A 9,973-nucleotide genomic window follows, 5' to 3' on the forward strand; every position below is an offset into this window, starting at 1 on the left:
CTTAGGCATCCAGACACCTAGAATGGAGCAGCAGGGCACACCCTCAAAGACACAAACATCGGTACATAGGGAACGGTCACTTCCAAAATTTAGGTGCCAACTCCAAGTGAAACCTACAGGGTTCGACGGCAGCTGAGCAGGGGGGAGGATTGTGAATTGCAGTGGGGCCTAGAACTGGTTCATGTTACTTCTTCTTTGGGGCAAGGGAAGAGCCAGGGACTCTCGGGGACAAAATCCATCTCCTGGTCTGCTCCTGGGGCAGTGTCTGCACTGCCCGTTATGCAGATTCAGGATAAAGTCCTTCTTGTGAGTTCACTCCCATTTGTGTTTTTTTTTTTTTTTTGAATGGCCCAGCAAATGGGCTTGCCACTAGCCGTGTCTGGAAAACAGTGAACTTGAAGCAACTCGCACAGAGTTTCATGGAAAGAGACTCTGAATTCAGAGCATTGGGCATGCCCAGAAGACATAGGACCTCATTGTCAGAAGAAATGGGGGTAGGGTGAATATAAAAGCTATGGTGAAAGTTATAAGGTCCAGTGTGTGGGTGTCACTGCAGGAAAGGTTTGTCATGGGGATTTAATCACCAAGCATAATTTAATTTGTCTAGAGAAAACCAGTTGTAACATCATACCCATTAATATGGAAGTAGCCAGAAATCTGCTCATCCAAGACCAGCTGCTAGCTGGAGGCAGAATCTGCCATTCATAAGGGCTGCATAATGCAAGGGGTTACATATCACTAAATACCGATCATGAGACATTGTAGCTAGGAGATAGAATTCAGCACCTGCCAGAGAATCAAAAGCATAAATTGCATGATGCAGCTGCTAACAGAAACGGGTCTGTCCCCAGTCAGGAGACTGGCCAGCATTCTGGTCAAGATGGGCAAAGTGAAGCAGAAAGAAGTACATGGGGGTGTGATCACCCACAAGTAGCACAACAACGAGGATGTTCCCAGCCGTGGTCACAATGTAGATCGCTAGAAGCTGCAAGAAGAGAAGAACCTTCAGTTTTTGGGTATTCCTGGATCCCAGGAGGATGAATTCTCTGATGGACATTTGATTTCCCTATTCTGCATCTGCCATGGCTTGTATCTAGTGGAACCAAACAAACTCTGCCATATAATGAGGAGAACACAGAATTAAATGTTAATACATTGGCACCACTTAATTCTAGACTTGTTCTAAAACCTGCCTCCTCCTTTTGGCCAGCAGTGTAAGGACTAGCTGGAGAATCTAGACCAGGGCTTCAAACTGGATTTGATATTTTGGAAAGTGGATTAGATTCTACTTCAGATAAAATCATAATCATAGAACCATGCACTCCAGCCTAAATCCTAAGAAATATTGAAATCCTAGGCATGAAATAAAACCAGTATAAACCTCTCTTCTCCGCCATCTTTTCATGCACAGTTTGGGACATTACAATCCCAATCCCAATCCCCATCCCCATCCTCCGCCACCCTAGATTGCCCTGCAAGTTAAGCATGTGCTCAAGTATTGTGGGGAATTGGGGTCTAAATTGCTAGCAGTCTCCTGGGGGCAACTACCATTTTGTGCTCACTTCTAAAACAAAATTACTGAGGCGATACACACACTGTGCTCTCTGTCGTGGATACTTTATTTTTATTCCTTCTGTTGCTGTTTGCCTTTAATATAAAATAAAAAAAGTCATTGAGGCTGAGATTTTCAAAGCTGTCTAAGGAATTCAGTCATCCAATTCACAATAAAACTAGTGGGAACTGTGTGTTCAAATCCCCTAGACAGCTTTAAAAGGCTCAGCTGGAAAGTATATGCTTACTCTTTGTGTATGGGAAACAGAAAAGAAGTCAAAGTCCTAGACAGAACTTCAAGATCACAGGTCAAGGCAGGGGAATTAGGGGCAAGATTGCTGCTGTGGTTGGTGAGCTTTGGGAAATGTTTTTAATTATGATTTTATTTTTGTCTTTTATATTTCTTTACAACAGACAGTAGCTTCATGGAGCAGTGGAACATGTTATGCCTTGTGGACAAGTAGTTGATAAATTGAAGAGGTTCAGAGAAGAGCCACAAGAATGATTAAAGGATTAGAAAACCTGCCTTAGAGTGATAGACTCAAGGAGCTCAGTCGATTTATCTTAAAGAGAAGGTGAAGGGGTGACTTCCATACAGTCTGAGTACCTATATGGGGAACCAATATTTAATAATGGGCTCTTCAATCTGGCAGAGAAAGGTACAACATGGTCCAATGGCTGGAAGTTGAAGCTAGACAAATTCAGACTGGAAATAAGGCATACATTTGTAACAGTGAGGGTGATTACCCATAGAACAATTTACCAAGGGTCATGGTGGATTCTCCCTCACTGACAATTTATAAATCAAGATTCAATATTTTTCTAAAAGTTCTGCTCTAGGAATTATTTTGGGGGAAGTTCTCCGGCCTGTGTTATACAGGAGGTCAGACTAGATGATCCCCATGGTCCCTTCTGACCTTGGAATCTATGAAACCTGAGAGGTGGCAGATCTTTGTTCAAATCCTCTCTCTCCCTGAGCCAGAAGGGGGACTTGAACCAGTGTTATCCCACACCCCAACTACATAGCCTAACCACTGGGTTAAAAGTTATGAGGGAGGTCCTTCTCTTCCCCCAACTCCAGCCATCCTTGCTTTGCATAGGACCTCCTAAAAGGGCCCAATCTGGTAGGTGAGCTCTGACCATGTTTACCAAATTGGGCCCCACAGACAAACGAGGCAGAGGACTGGTTATCTCCTCCCAGCTCGTACATCACTCTGGGGCTCAGGTGTCTGTCTGGTTGGCATTGGGCTGCGGAGCACATGCCCAGAGGCGCCTTGGGAACTTTTACTGCAAAAAAGCAGGAGCCCAGGGAGTTTAGGCACCGACAGCGTTTGACAGCAGCTCAGCAGCAGTTTTGTGAATCCCAGAGGGGGCCTGACTCTGGGATCTTCAGGGGCCTAAAGTGGTAGTTAGGTTACCCAAGTTCCTTTGTGAATCTGGGCCTTTTGGATTTTGGCCCTTCCCTGTTTAGGCGATTTTGAAAATCCCCCATGGGGCCTCTCTGCATCTTTAATCTCTGAAATTCCTTTGAAAAGCTGCCCCCTGTCTCTGGGTGTGTCTGCTCCCTGTTTGCAATATGGGGATCACAGCGCTGCCTACATCACAGGGGAGCTGTGAGACTAAAGAAATTGTGTGAGGCGCTTACTCCAATGTAGGCCATAGAAGTACCTCAGAGAGAGCGAAATAATGAGGTTCCTCATGGGTAATAAGTTCCAAATCAGTGATTTAAGGACTTTAGTCCCATTTTCAAAAAGGTTTGGGGATTCCGGTCTTCCAAAGCAGACACTTCTGTCTTCCATTGGAAACCCAGTTTTTTAGTGAAAAAAGTTTTGATGGAAAATTTTCCACCATCCCTTGTTCAAAAGAGCTGTCCCTGGAAACTTTGACCCTGACTATCAAGCTGTATATTCTCCACCCCAAAGAGAGAAAAAAAGAGTCTTTGTCTCATCTATGAGTCTCTTACGTTGCAAGGATTCAATGCACCAGGGAACCTGTCTCAATGAAGGCATAAAAGAACTTAAATACTCAGACTCCTCAATGTGTGGCTTCTTCAGAGTTGCTCAACACGCTGCTCGCAAGTTTTAAAGCACATGATATTAGATTAAAATATTTTTTAAAGTCAATGTTTTTTCTACACGTTATTGCTTTTTAACCAAGCACATCGGTGCATATCTTTAGCTTGGTCCTTTTTCTCCTCTGCTTTGTACCTTTGCGTAGTCATTTCCATGTGAACAATGTGAGTGCTGACTGGGTATGGAAACACTCCTGCCAGTACAAGTGGGTCATTCTGATATGGAGTCATTTTGCACTCACCTTGCATCGGTATAAATACTACACATGGTACAAGGGAGCAGGGAGTCAGCTGCTGGTGTGTTATTCCTCTCCCCTTACCATTTTGTTATACTAAGGAATAATACAAAGAATTATAATTTATAGCTGGAATTTCCAGTGGAACCTAAGGGAGTTACCCACCCAACCCCCTGAACTAAGAGTTCTGTGCCTGAAAAAAATGTAATCAGGATCTTGGCTGCTAAGTACAGTTTTAGTGGGTCTCTATGAAAATGATTCATAGATACCAAGATCAGAAGGGACCATTATGATCATCTTGTCCGACCTCCTGCACAACGCAGGCCACAGAATCTCACCCCCCACTCCTGCGAAAAACCTCTCACCCGTGTCTGAGCTATTGAAGTCCTCAAATCATAGATAGATGGATGGATGGATGCCGTGTTTGTTGAAGCCATGTCAGTCCCAGGATATGAGAGAGTCAAGGTGGGTGAGGTAATATTTTTTATTGGACCAACTTCTGTGGCAAGAGAGACAAGCTTCTGAGCGTCCACGGAGCTGCTCTTGATGGCTGGGAAATGTACGGAGGCTGGGTCTGCGCTACGGACCTCACAGCGGCACAGCCCCGTGCTGCTACAGCTGTGCCGCAGCAAGGTCTCCCGCGCAGCCGCTCTTCTGCCGGCGAAATAAAACCACCCGAGCAAGCGGCGGCAGCTTCGTCGGCAGGAGAGCGTCTCCCGCCGACATAGCGCTGTTCACACGGGCGCCCGGTAAAACTTTTGTCGGTCAGGCCTGGATATTTCTTTTCACACCCCGACCGACAAAAGTTTTACCAACAATAGTGCTAATGTAGACAAAGCCAGAGAGTGTCACAGATGAATACAAAGTGGAACAGATTGTTCAGCATAAGTAGTTAACACACATTTCAAGGGACCATTCAAAGTGAAGTGGCTCGTTACTACCCCTCCAGTCATAGGGAGGGGAGGAACGGGGGTGGAAAAAAGCAGCTGGGGGGGTGGTTAGTGGGGGTCACAGATTGTTGTAATAAGCCATAAATCCAGTGTGTCTGTTCAGTCCATGATTTTTAGTGTCTAGTAAAGTTATGAATTTAAGCTCCCAGGATTGTCTTTTGAAAGTGTTGTGCAGGTTTCCTTTGAGGATGAGGACTGATAGCTTAGACACAGAGTGATCACTTTGTGAAAAGTGTTCACCCACAGGGGATGGGGTGGTTTTGTCTTTGATCATTTTTGTCTTGACTTCATTAAATCACTAAATGTTCCATAGCGATCACTGTGCTCTCAAATGAACTCTCACAGGAAAATGACAGCAGGTGAGGCTGGAGCTCAGGATATGAAGTCTAGTGAGGTGGGTGGGCTAAAGTCTGCTGACTGGGCTGGGAGACTCACTCCTGCTTGCTCCAAAATGCTGTGTAGACACATCCAGTGTGGTCTGGCTGGTATTGGAGCCAGGGATATCAACCTCTGTTACCTGACCTGGGGAGCAGGAAATAAAGCCTGGTCTACTTGGTGAGACAGAACAATCCTCTCCTCGTTTTACAGAGCAGGGAGATTCAGGCTGACATTCTCAAAACCGGCCACTTGCTTTAGATGCCTCCTGTTTTGGATGTCCAAGTTGTGACACATTGAGCCTGGCTTTCCAACTGAAGTCAGTGGGAGCTGTGGGATCTTAGTGCCACTGTACATAAAGTACCAGATGTCTTACGCTGGGCATCCACAAATGAAAACACCACTGAAAATTTGTTGTATCAGAGATTATATATATATATATATATATATAAATTTCTTATACGATTCACTGATGTCACGGTGCGGGACTCACCCCTGCGGCGCTTCCTGCTGGTTGTCCTTGGGAATTAGCTCTTCCAGCCTCCGGAGCGCCCTCTGCAGGCCGGTGTCCCGCTTGCCACTGGCCCCCGTGTCCCTCCCGGACCACGGTGCCCCTTTACCCGGGGTGCTGCCCCCTGCAGATTTGGGTCTCCCCTCCCCAGGGAACCCCCACCCTCTATCCCCACCTCACCTCCCCAGCTCCTCTGGCCTTCCCCCAGCCCTGCTCCACCTCAGGTACTGTGGTATGCTCCCCAGCAGCCAGGCCCATCTCCCTCTACAGCTCAAGGAGACTCTCTGCTCCTGGCCTACTGCCCTCTTATAAGGGCCAGCTGAGCCCTGATTGGGGTGTGGCCACAGCTGAGCCTGCTTCCCCCAATCAGCCTGGGAACTGCTTGCTCCCAGCCACAGTCCTGGGCTGTTTTAAGCCCTTTAAGGCTGGAGCAGGTGACCACCCCGCTATAACCCAACTTAACCAGTTAATGAACCAACCTGGTAGCTTTCTTTGACAGGGTAACAAGCCTTGTGGATAGGGGGGAAGTGGTAGATGTGGTATATCTTGGCTTTTGTAAGGCTTTTGATACTGTCTCACATGACCTTCTCATAAACAAACTAGGGAAATACAACCTAGATGGAGCTACTATAACGTGGGTGCATAACTGGTTGGAAAAGCATTCCCAGAGAGTAGTTATCAGTGGTTCACAGTCATGCTGGAGGTGCATAATGAGTGGGGTCCCACAGGGATTGGTTCTAGGTTGGGTTCTGTTCAATATCTTCATCAGTGATTTAGATAATAGTATAGAGAGTACTCTTATAAAGTTTGCGGACCATACCAAGATGAGAGTGGTTGCAAGTGCTTTGGAGGATAGGATTAAAATTCAAAATGATCTGGACAAACTGGAGAAATGATCTGAAGTAAATAGAATGAAATTCAATAATGACAAATGCAAAGTACTCCACTTAGGAAGGAACAATCAGTTGCACACATACAAAATGGGAAATGACTGCCTAGGAAGGAGCACTACGGAAAGGGATCTGGGGGCTCATAGTGGATCAAACTAGATATGAGTCAACAGTGTAACACTGTTTCAAAAAAGCAAACATCATTCTAGGATGTCTTAGCAGAAGTGTTGTAAGCAAGACACGAGAAGTAATTCTTCCACTCTACTCCCGGCTGATTAGACCTCAACTGGAGTATTCTGTTCAGTTCTGGGCACCACATTTCAGGAAAGATGTGGACAAATAGGAGAAAGTCCAGAGAAGAGCAAGAAAAATGATTAACTGTCTAGAAAACATGACCTATAAGGGAAGATTGAAAAAAACTGGGTTTGTTTAGTCTGGAGAAGAGAAGACTGAGAGGGGACATGATAACAGTTTTCAAGTACATAAAAGGTTGTCACAAGGAGGAGGGAGGAAAACTGTTCTCCTTAACCTCTGAGGATAGGACAAGAAGCAATGAGCTTAAATTGCAGCAAGAGTGGTTTAGGCTGGACATTAGGAAAAACTTCCTAACTGTCAGGGTAGTTAAGCATGGAATAAATTGCCTAGGGAGTTGTGGAATCTCCATCATTGGAGATTTTTAAGAGCAGGTTAGACAAACACCTGTCAGGGATGGTCTAGATAATATTTAGTCCTGCCATGAGTGCAGGGGACTGGACTAGATGACCTCTCGAGGTCCCTTCCAGTCCTATGTTTCTATGATTTTATTATCTCCACAGATAGAAAACAACTGTAGGACATGGCTAGCAAGAACCACACAGTTGTGACACAGTTCTTCTTTGTGGCTTTTTCCAACATCCTGGAGCTCCGAGTTTCACTTTTTTTTTCTGGTGCTGCTGTTGTACCTCATCACCATGGTGGGCAACGTCCTCATCATCATGATCACGGTGGTGGACCCTGCCCTTCAGTCCCCCATGTATTTCTTCCTTTGGAATTTGGAATTTCTGAAAATCGGTTATACCTCGTCCACTATCCCCAAGATGCTGGTGAACTTATTCTCCGAGGACAAGAGTATTTCCTTCCTGGGCTGTGCCACACAGATGTATTTCTTCTCCTTCCTGGGGATCACTGAGTGTTGCCTGCTGGCTGCCATGGCATATGACTGTCACCCACTGGTGATATGTCACCCACTGCGCCTCACGATCATGATGATCAGAGGTGTGTGTCTCCAGCTCTCAAGTGTGTCCTGGCTCATCAGGGTGCTGGTGGGAGTCGGGCAGACAACTTTCATATTCCCTCTGCCCTACTGTGGGCCTAATAGCATCAACCACTTCTTCTGCGACCTGCCCCCGCTGCTGAAGTTGGCCTGCACGGATACCTACAGGAATGAAATAGCTGTTTACACCATCGCTGTCACCTTCATCATGGTCCCCTTCCTGCTCATCCTTGTATCCTACATCCGTATCCTCAGTATTCTGTCAGCCGCGGGCAGGAGCAAAACTTTCTCCACCTGCTCCTCCCACCTCATCGTGGTGACCTTGTTTTTCGGGTCTGGCATCGTGACATATCTGAGGCCCAAATCCAGCTACTCACTCGGCAGCGACAAACTGCTTTCCCTGTTCTGCTCAGTGGTGTCTCCAATGCTGAACCCTTTGATCTTCAGCCTGAGGAACAAGGAGGTAAAGGAAGCCCTGAGAAGGGTGATGGCCAGAAAAATATTTATTTGAAAAGTGGGGGGGAAAATATTATTTTAATAGACTTGTGATGGATTTGGAGTTGCCTGTTGTAGCCTGATCTATGAATCGTATATTAATTATATTGATTACTTAAGAATTCCCAGTTATCACTCTGAGGTATTGAAGGTTCTTGTCCCAGTATCAGGCCCAGTGTTATTAAAGTTACTGTTCAGTTGGGAACCCCGATGTCCACAGTTGCAACACTCACACTTTAGGAACCCTTCTGTCTTTGTAATCGTTTATTAATACATTCAGCAAAGTCACAAACTCTCGAACCCAGCAAGGTAGACTGAAATAATACATACTGTACATCTGAACATCCATATGCTCCCACCATCCCTTGCAGAACAACCAGAAATGTTAGCCATTATCGTCCTCATCACCATCACCTTCCTCATTATCACCAGTGACCATCATCCTGGCACCTCCCAAGGGCTACATCTCTCTCTCCCCCTGCACACAGGCTGGGATACAACTTTTATAATATGTTATGTCAGGGGTAGTCAACAGGTGGACTGCGGGCCAAATCTGGACTGCCAGATGTTTTTGAATGGACTTCAAAATCTTTTAAATTACTTGTTGTTGTTATTGTTACTGTGGTGTGAAAAATGTTTCTCTGAAGTCTGGACCTTGACTATACCTTGACTAAGAAATTTGGACCTTGATAAAAAATAATTAACAACCCCAGTCTTACAGGATACAGGCCTGTAGGTTCCTTGCATTACTGCTGAATAAAATAAATTCTAAAGCGAGCTCTATGGGCTACCCTGTAGCAGTCTGTGAATACTGTATGATGTTTGTCTGAATATTGTAAAGATGTTTTTGTATGCACCTATTGGGTTAATTCAACAGCCAGGTGTTCAGGAAACGACCTAGGAAGATGGACAATAGCTCAGAGAAGAGCTCCTCTGCAAACCCCAAGGACAATTAACTGTGACATGCTACCTCTGCCCACCCATGGTGGGCCTGCTAGCCCAGCTTTCCCAGGACTGCATCCCTCCTGAATAGAGGAGAGCCTGGTTTGCTGAGATGGTTTAGAGGGTGCAATTGCCTCCTGACCTCCAGAGGCTGGGGGGTTCTTCGAGGAAGCATAGCCTGCCTTGTCTCTTGCTGTGCTGTGTTCCTACTGTTAAGATTAAACAACACTGTTTTAAGAAGGCTGTTTTGGGTCACTGTTATCACCGCAGGTCACAGGTCCCCAAATGGACATGCACTTGTACCGAGTCCAGTCAGACCTGCTGAGTAATGCTGGATGATTTTAAATTTGGTTTAGAAAGAGCTCAGCAGACCCTGGCTTGCCAGACCTCACACACTGATTGTCAAATTTCTCAGATTTACTGTAAAAGAAAAATAATAATGCAGACAGCTCTTGGGGGGGCGAGGGGGGGGGGAGAGGAAGAGCAGCTTTGGGGGATGCCACAAAATGAGAGAATGATTTTTCAAGGTTTTGAGAAAGACGTGTCTGAACAGAGATCAGCTTTCAGAAGAGCAAGAGAACCTGCCAAGCAGCGAGGGCTCAAATATTTGATAAAGTTTCCAGCGCAGTTTCATGTCCGGGCTCGTGAGGAAGTGCATCAGTTCCAAAAGCCACAAGGCTCGGAACATTTTGTAACTAGC

The 9,973-nt window shown here is 45.8% G+C and overlaps 1 pseudogene; it reads left to right on the plus strand.

The window, feature by feature from the left end:
• Window positions 1–7,419: 7,419 nt before the first annotated feature.
• Window positions 7,420–8,347, plus strand: LOC141998529 (olfactory receptor 10A4-like; annotated as a pseudogene).
• Window positions 8,348–9,973: the final 1,626 nt, after the last annotated feature.

Source organism: Natator depressus, chromosome 14 (assembly GCF_965152275.1).
Source record: "Natator depressus isolate rNatDep1 chromosome 14, rNatDep2.hap1, whole genome shotgun sequence".
NCBI lineage: Eukaryota > Metazoa > Chordata > Testudines > Cheloniidae > Natator > Natator depressus.